Source organism: Anopheles maculipalpis, chromosome 3RL, assembly GCF_943734695.1.
Source record: "Anopheles maculipalpis chromosome 3RL, idAnoMacuDA_375_x, whole genome shotgun sequence".
Lineage (NCBI taxonomy): Eukaryota > Metazoa > Arthropoda > Insecta > Diptera > Culicidae > Anopheles > Anopheles maculipalpis.
The window spans coordinates 30,783,039-30,791,260 of NC_064872.1; positions in this window are offsets into that span (position 1 = coordinate 30,783,039).

Below are 8,222 nucleotides of genomic sequence, written 5' to 3' on the forward strand. Positions count from 1 at the left end.
AAATATAACTTGTGAATAAAATCGATGTTGGATTAAAGCAAAAATGAAATATAATCGACCAACAATCAACTATAGAAAATTCACAGAATAAAGTGTATTGAAACATAAGAAATTTATTTTATAATCATTGTAACAAAAAAAACTGTGCAAAAAAGGAAAATTTTACTACAGTAATTATACAATTTTTAAAATTCATAAGACAAGAACTCATATCTAGAGACAATTGGCCTTTGAACCCTCTTTAAAGACAAACAAAAAATACAATAAAACGAGTGCCTGGATAAGGGTTGGAAAGAGCAGTCCATTAATAAATCATTTCTCTGGATGAAAAATCTTCCTAAAAACAGACAAATTAAGCAAACAAAGAGGACAATTTTAACCTACAACCTTCATCTCTGTTTTATCCGCTCGTGGCAGATGAATTAACATCTTCCCAACCCTTAAAAAGGCCAATCGTTGTAGTGACGCTTTGTTTTACCATTTCATCACGTCCGTCACGTGCTATTTCGAGCGTTTGAAGAACGATTGCTAAGCCAAACTGTCTTGGGATGAAAATGTACCGTTTTCCCCGTAGCGACACTTTTCGTGGAATCTGGATCTTGACAGACAGTAAAGTCCACTTGCTAGCGTGCAACGGATCAATCGACGGCAGGTGTATTGGCGCGCGTCGAACAACTCTTGTCGTGAAAAACCATGCTGGCCCATCGGCCGGAAGTACAACAATCGCAATTAAATGGTCGCGTTTGTTTAACGGTCTGCTTGCTCGCTGGGATAATGTTTTGATAAGCTAGCGAGCTTTCGAGGCTGGCTCGAAAACGTCAGACAGGCTGTAGGTAATAAATTGTGTGGCAGGGCAGAGATTAATTAGGTTAATGAAAGGAGCATTTCGGTACGGCACCGGAGGGTGGCTAAATGAGATATTGGAAATTTTCATTTCCAAGCACCCACTTGCCGTACTTGGACTGGATTCCCGAATGGTGATAGTGTTTTAATGAGCCTCTCACTTAATGGCATTCATTCATTCGAGCCGCGCGTGGGATATTATTGAATGCACGGATCGAACGTTGGCACATTTCCGAGAAAAAGGGAAAGCTTTTCATTGATTCCAACAGTGTGTGTATTTGTATGAGGATGTTTGTTCTTTGGAAATGGTGAAATGTGGTGTTTCTTATCGGGAAATAGAGAGATGTGCTTGTTTAAAAATTCACCAAAAAGTATCGATTCACTGGCGCACTTTTCACGTTAAGTTGTGCAATTAAAATTTGTTTGAATTTTATTCTTGCTACACGAACGAACATTGAAAAACATACTATAGAAGTTAAAAATAGCATAAGCAGGAAGGAAGTAATTTCAATGGAAATCATTACCATTCGTAAATGGTAAGTCATTATATTGTAACGGTTATTCAGAAGCTCGTTATTTGAATGCAACATGTTGCACATGCATTCTATTGAAAAATTAAAAACCCCTAACAAATAATAACAGCTTGAATTAAAATTTTAAATATCAGCTAAGAGCAAACCTTAAAGCTACATACACAAGACAAAGGTTGAATTTTAATTAGAGCAGATTTCTTCGTGCACGTACATTTGGGTATACAATACATTAATTGAATCACCAGCAGCCACCCAACGAAGGATTTTGATTTTTTAGGAACACCTGAATAAGTGCAGCAAAGAAGGAATAAAACTATTTCCTAGCGGCGAACAGAATTATTACTGAAATTTGGTAAGTGCTACGTGCGCCTGAAACAAAATCCTGTGAATATGCCAACGCTTTTCGTTGGACATAATTTCGTACGAGGTTTTATAATTTTTTTTGATTATTTGATCATGATGCTGGAACAGGGAAGAAGAAAAGGCTAACAAATTGCTAAAAGAGATTAAAATATTGATGACATAAGCCCTCAAAGAATAATTTAATTGGGTTAAGATTTGGAATGACATTGGTTTCAAATTGTTGGGCCAGAAGTTCCTTGTACTATTCTACCTGACTGTTGGACAGCGTACTGATCTTTGCAGAAGTTACCCTTCAACCAAGAAAGCAATTCGGAATTCATTTTAACACAATAATCAATCGAAACGTATTGCTTTTTGAAATTTTTAAAAATTTCGTTTGTAACTTAAACTACTTCTTCTCGAGAATATCCTCACAATTGTCTGAACGTATTATGCGGTTCTTTTTTTGTTTGATATTTTATTGATCTCGAATTGTACGCTTAAGGCTACACATTGTAACAACTCTAACCTACCGCAAAAAAGGGATCGGGTCAGGGAGAGGAATTAGACCGTGAAGATGCATGAAGACGAGCACAGAAGGAAGATAGAGAAAGGGAGGAGTCAAACAGATCGGAGTAAGAATTAAAGCAACTTACTGCTGTCAAAAGCGGATCATTCGCACCAGCAGAAGATCTCCTTGATGCAATCGCAAGAGTAGGACGTTTGTTTATAAAAAATAATGTACGAGACTCGTGTATGATTCACCTTGGATGGTGATCCAGCCTCGTAAGTAGCCTCATATAAACCCGGGGTTGTACGGTGAAAATCTACGAAGAAAATCTACGAAGAAAATCAATCTCTTCCAACGGGCGGGTGATGACGCAAAGACGCATCAAATGGTATGTTGCACGCCCCAAAACCACCAAAAACGAGCGAGTTGTCGCCGATTTTCCACGGGCTAAGGTGGTTCCAAAAACTCCCGGGAAATTCTTCGAGCATCATGCCCGTGGAAAATCGGAAAAGATTGCTAGTCTGATCGAGTTTTAGCTTGCTAAAGCTGATTGCATAGAGGTGGGCGCCTAAAAGCTTAGTTATAGCACATTTTCTGACAGGTTTAAATGAATTTGAATTTGAACATTTGAAGCACTATACCAGCAACTTCCTCAAATGGATGCTCTTCTATTACTACCAGCAGGAAATGATCGTTTAATAAAATAAATTCGAAGCAGCAAAATTTGATCACGACTTACAGGACAGAATAGGAGGTAGCAGTCCTGAGATTAAAAAGGAAATTTAGAATAACTTTCCTTCCATAAAAAAATATGTATTTAAGTTGCAATTACGTGCGTCTTGGAATGTTATTTTATTTGTATTTATTTGTTGCTCTTTCATATGTAAAATATATTTTACAGAGATATTAAAAACGTGTTTTAACACTAAATTCGGGATTCATACGACAATCTTAATAATTATTCGATCCGTTTTCTCTATCGTACTGCACACCATACGAAGCAGATTATAAACATTACTTAACACAACTATACGGATACTCGTTTTTGGACAATAAAACAAAAATAAGAAGAGATAGTTAGCTATATTTAAGTGGTGTTCTAGAAGGTGGTAGAACACCAGAGGAAAATATTACACTCAGCAACTGTAACGATTTTAAAAATCTCGTTCAAAAGTACTTAAGCCAAGCTTAAGTCAACCTTTGTTGAAGTAAACATATTTTAGAACAATTTTATTTTAACGTCTTTTTACTCTACTTCAAACAGTGTTTACATTCGAGGTACGATTTTTTGTCTTATAGGGGAGAAAACTAACTAAAAATCCTATTGCATGGCTTCCCATGGGTAGTTAAGAAATGGACAATTAGCTAACATAGATTTAATGTGATAGAGAGCCCTAATTTTCACTCGTTTTAAGGAAAGGATCCTCCAATTTCATGGCCTTGAAATTTGACATTCATTGTACCTCACTGACAGAGCGAACTTTTTGGCCCAATCGTTAGGTGTGACCGGTAAAAAGTCGAAAATAAAATCCTCTATGCAATCCTCCTGCCATTCTGTAATGCCAAAATGAAGTATTCCTTCTAAAAAAGGAAAGCAAATAAACAACATATCAGGAGGTAAAAATCATTTAGCACATTTCGCACACATCAGCGTAGCAGGATTAACTCACACCGTGAGTCGAACTTTGCCAATTAGCTGCTCACAAGCGACCCCAAAACGGTGTGGCCGTAATAATTTTCACATTTTGCTTCAAGCATGTGCAAGCTGCTGTCAAAACAGCGCTAATGAGCGCCCATACGCCACATCGCTGGTTTCATGACATTATGGTGTGCGCGATTGCCATTCGAATCACAGAAACACGCCTAAGTGAATTCCAATAGATACTCAATCCTGCAAGCTGATCAGTTGATTAGGCGTGGAATTTGCGATAAAACACACACACACATTCTCGGATGTTCCAAGGGTGTTTGCAGAAGTTCCGAGGTTCGAGGTCCTTTTTTGTTGCTCTCTTCTTTAATGCAGGCCTTGGTTGGTATGTGCCTGCTAATCTCCAAGGACTGATTGCAAACTGATGATTAGCGGCTAAACCTTCCCAGTGTAGAGGGATGGGGGTGGGCTAGGATAGGCAGATGGTTTTTATTTCCTTGTGCTACTACCTCGGCTGTTCGCTGCTTGGAAAGTAGGCCACCCTTCGGCATCGATTGGCATTAGCATCGGGATGCACAAGAGTGTCCTACAGTGCGCCGCAGTGGAGAACCTCTTCTGTCTCACCATCATCAGATTAATTTCATTCCCCAATCAAAAAGGGATGGCAACGGTCATCAGGGGATGGCAACTGGCAAAAAATGGTAGACATCGCGTTAAAAAGGAAAAAAAGGGAAAAATTCCTCCCGTTCGTTGTCTTTCCTGGTGACACCGTCCAATCGCTATCCCTCCCCAAGAACCCATATCAATCGTTCGTCGTTAGGTGATGCTTGGGCCGGGAGGCACATCGAGTGGACGAACCGCCGAGATGACACTTGTTAAAGTGAAACTAAGCAAGTGTGTTTACCCGGTTGGGTGTTGGAGAGAGCACTGAACTGTACGAAAACGGGTAAAGAAAACCCGCTACAGATAGCGTTGGGCTGCCGCCAATCTTGGCCAAGGGACTGAGGTATTTTATTTCTTCTTGAGTTTCTATCAGGGGTGTTTTTTCCCGCTGGCTGGCCGAGATCGGTATCGGCATTCCGAACGGATTGGATTCCGGCAGGACTCTTTTTTTTGCCTCTCTTGGGGTTTTCCACGTTCCATTCTCGTTACCGTCAAGTAAATTGAGACAATAGCCTGCACACAGGCGGGAGAAAACTCGGAACCAGCAGGAAATAGGAAACTTTAGGTGATGGAAAATGTCCACCACCACTACATCGGATGACGTCCCATGGCGGGTGAAGCCATCGTTGCATGTAATGGGTGGTGGTGGTGGTGGTGGTAGGGGTGGTTTTATTCTCAACAAACCTCGTACTCTCTCGCTCTTTGTCGTTCAATTCTGCTTTTTAATAGCTTTTTCCACCCATGCCGCGAACACAGTCCACCGACCGCTAGACTGGATACACCCACACCACACCGTTTACACGACGCGGGGAAACAAAAGTGAAGTGGAAAAATGTTTCAATCAACCGTGGAATGCCACCATTGGTGTGGAGCGGCTTTTTGGAGTGAAATAAAATACGCTCGAAAAAGCATAAGTCAACGAAAGGCGTTACATAAGCGGCCGATCCCGCTTTGTCATCGACGACGCTGTCGGTAAAAGTTGTCGTCATCCGCGCCCACGCCACCACGAACGCTACCGCGAACGGAAGCCATTGGCGGCCATTTTATTTGGAGCGAGTTTGGAACCTGAGCTGGAGCATTCATTGGACAAATTTGTTAAATTTCTCGCACAACCAGTGCGCCCTAAAGTTGGTGAGTAAATCTGCCTCATCCATCCTGTACCCACACACCAGGGCGGGGGGGGGGGGGGGGGGAGGTTGGGGTTAAAAGTTGAGAATTCACTTTTTCTTCATTGAAGGTTTCTCCCAGCCCATTCCTCCAGGAGTGATCACATGCCACCGTTATCGGTTACATTTAGCCTTGGCCTTTTGCCAGCCGGCCCCCGGGTTACGTCGGCGAGGCTTTGTGTTTGATATTGCAACGTTTTTACGTTCACTGTGTGGGTGAGGGTTTCTTTTTAAATATTATGCCGGAATGAGGCCAGTTTAAGGTGCAACAATACGGCACATGATTGCTGAAGGGTTGCTGCAGGAGAAGTTGGAATTTATAGAGCTAAAAAAATTAATAATTTAGTTTGTTTAGCTGCAATTATTCAACATTTTTAAAACAGGATTGTTCATTTTGTTTAAAAATATTGCTAAGAACTAAAGGCTAGACGTAGGTTATTTGGATAATAATAGAGCTTTTATCATATCCTGACATTATCAGTTAAAATTTAGAAAATATCTAGGAACGGACATGGAATCCTGCCTAGAGCGTTTGCCAATGCGCGGAATGACTACCTAGCTACGAGGCAAATCACTATAGGCAGTAATTATAAGCCCATGAAATCTCTCCAGGTTGTAGAGCAAAATATTCCAACTAATTTCGTGCAATATCATAAAAATTGGATGCTTTGAGACAATACGGCACTGGACTTTCATATTCAATTGTAAATAAATGGATGCTTTGAATAATTAAATCTATGAAGAGTTAAGTAAGAATTCTCAGAGCAAAAATAATGAAATCTATGAAGAGTTAAGTTGGAAAACAAAATATCATGATGATGATGGTCCCTTCTCCATCCCTACATAGAAGATGAACTCAGAGAGAAACAGAGAAGATGGCTGAACAGCAGTTGAACACGTACCCATCTCTCCATAGATTTCAAGGCCGCATATGATATAGCATAGCCAGGGTAAAACTCTACGAGGCCATGAGCTCTTTTGGAATCCCGGCCAAACTGATCAGGCTTGTTAAAATGACCATGACCAACGTCACATGCCAGGTGAAGGTGGATGGAAAACTCTCAGAGTCCTTTGCTACCACCAAAGGCATGCGTCAGGGAGATGGGCTCACCTGTCTCCTATTCAACTTGGCGCTAGAGAGGGCCATCCGTGACTCAGAGATGGAGATTTCGGGATTGAGACGGAGTTGCGCGCTAGGATGCTGGCGGCCAACCGGTCATTCTACAGCCTGAGGAAACATCTCACCTCAAAAAAACATGTTGCGACGGTCGAAACTGGGACTGTATCGTACCTTTACAGCCCCAGTACTCACATACGCCTCTGAGACATGGACCCTGTCCAAAACAGACGAAGCCTTGTTAGCCGCGTTCGAGAGGAAGATGCTCAGAAGGATCGTTAGCCCCGTGTTGTGTGGAAAGACAATGGAGAAGCCGCTACAACGACGATCTTTACGATCTTTATGACGACCTCACCTCACCGTAGTCCTTTTAGGTCGTCCACACGTACAGAGAAGGCGTGGTAGGCCCAGATTGAGGTTGGAGGTTAACGTGGAATCCTGCCAAACACGACCGGGATAACGGATTGGCGGACGACGGCGCGGGACTGTGAGCGGTTCCGGATTCTGCTGCGGCAGGTCAAGACCGCAAAGCGGTTGTAGCGCCTGATAAGTGAGTAAGTAAATCTACTGTCTCTGTTCAAAACAGTAAGGCAGACAAGAATACTTCCCGCACTAATTCCACACCACCTTGTCAACCTTCTTGATTTAACGACCTACTTGGTCACATCGGCCATCGACATATAATACCACGTAGTTGGATCGGCAGCCCTTATTACGGGGGAACGGTCCGGATGGGATTTGAACCCCGGTCTTGTGTCATGTAGATCATGACACGCTATCGCTTCGCTACCGGACCGCACCATGTCTGCCACTTTAAAGACATTGCGACAGGCCGAATTATTCCTCCTGACTTTTTATTTCACTAAACAAAACCTGTCTAAAATCCAATTTATGTGCGCGTGTCTTGAAGCTTTGCAGTCCGAAAGTTTTGAACCGAAACTGTGCAACAATAAAGACAGCTAAAAGAGTCAATATATCAGATAAGACCTAAAATTTCACCACAACCCTCATAAGCCTGACAAAGTATTCAAATAAACTGACGTATTTTAGGACGCAAGATCACTGCGATTTATACAAAGCAGTTTTACATTATAAATATTTCAATTTAATATAGCAATACGGCCTGGCCGTCCCTTATGAATAAAAAAAAAAAAAAATTTCAATTTAATAATAGAAAACCATTGTAAAATACGTTTTACTTCAGTGGAAACCATTCCCACTATAAAGCAATCACTCAAAACACCAGCTTGAAAATATTAATTAGAAATGTTACGCCCATATGCCGTTTCGCAAGTGCCTTCGATTGTTTGCCATACGTGGAAGATATGGTGACAAATCGCAAATTTCACACTGCCACAGTGTACGACTGCCGCTTCCGTGCATGTTTAATTATATTGCT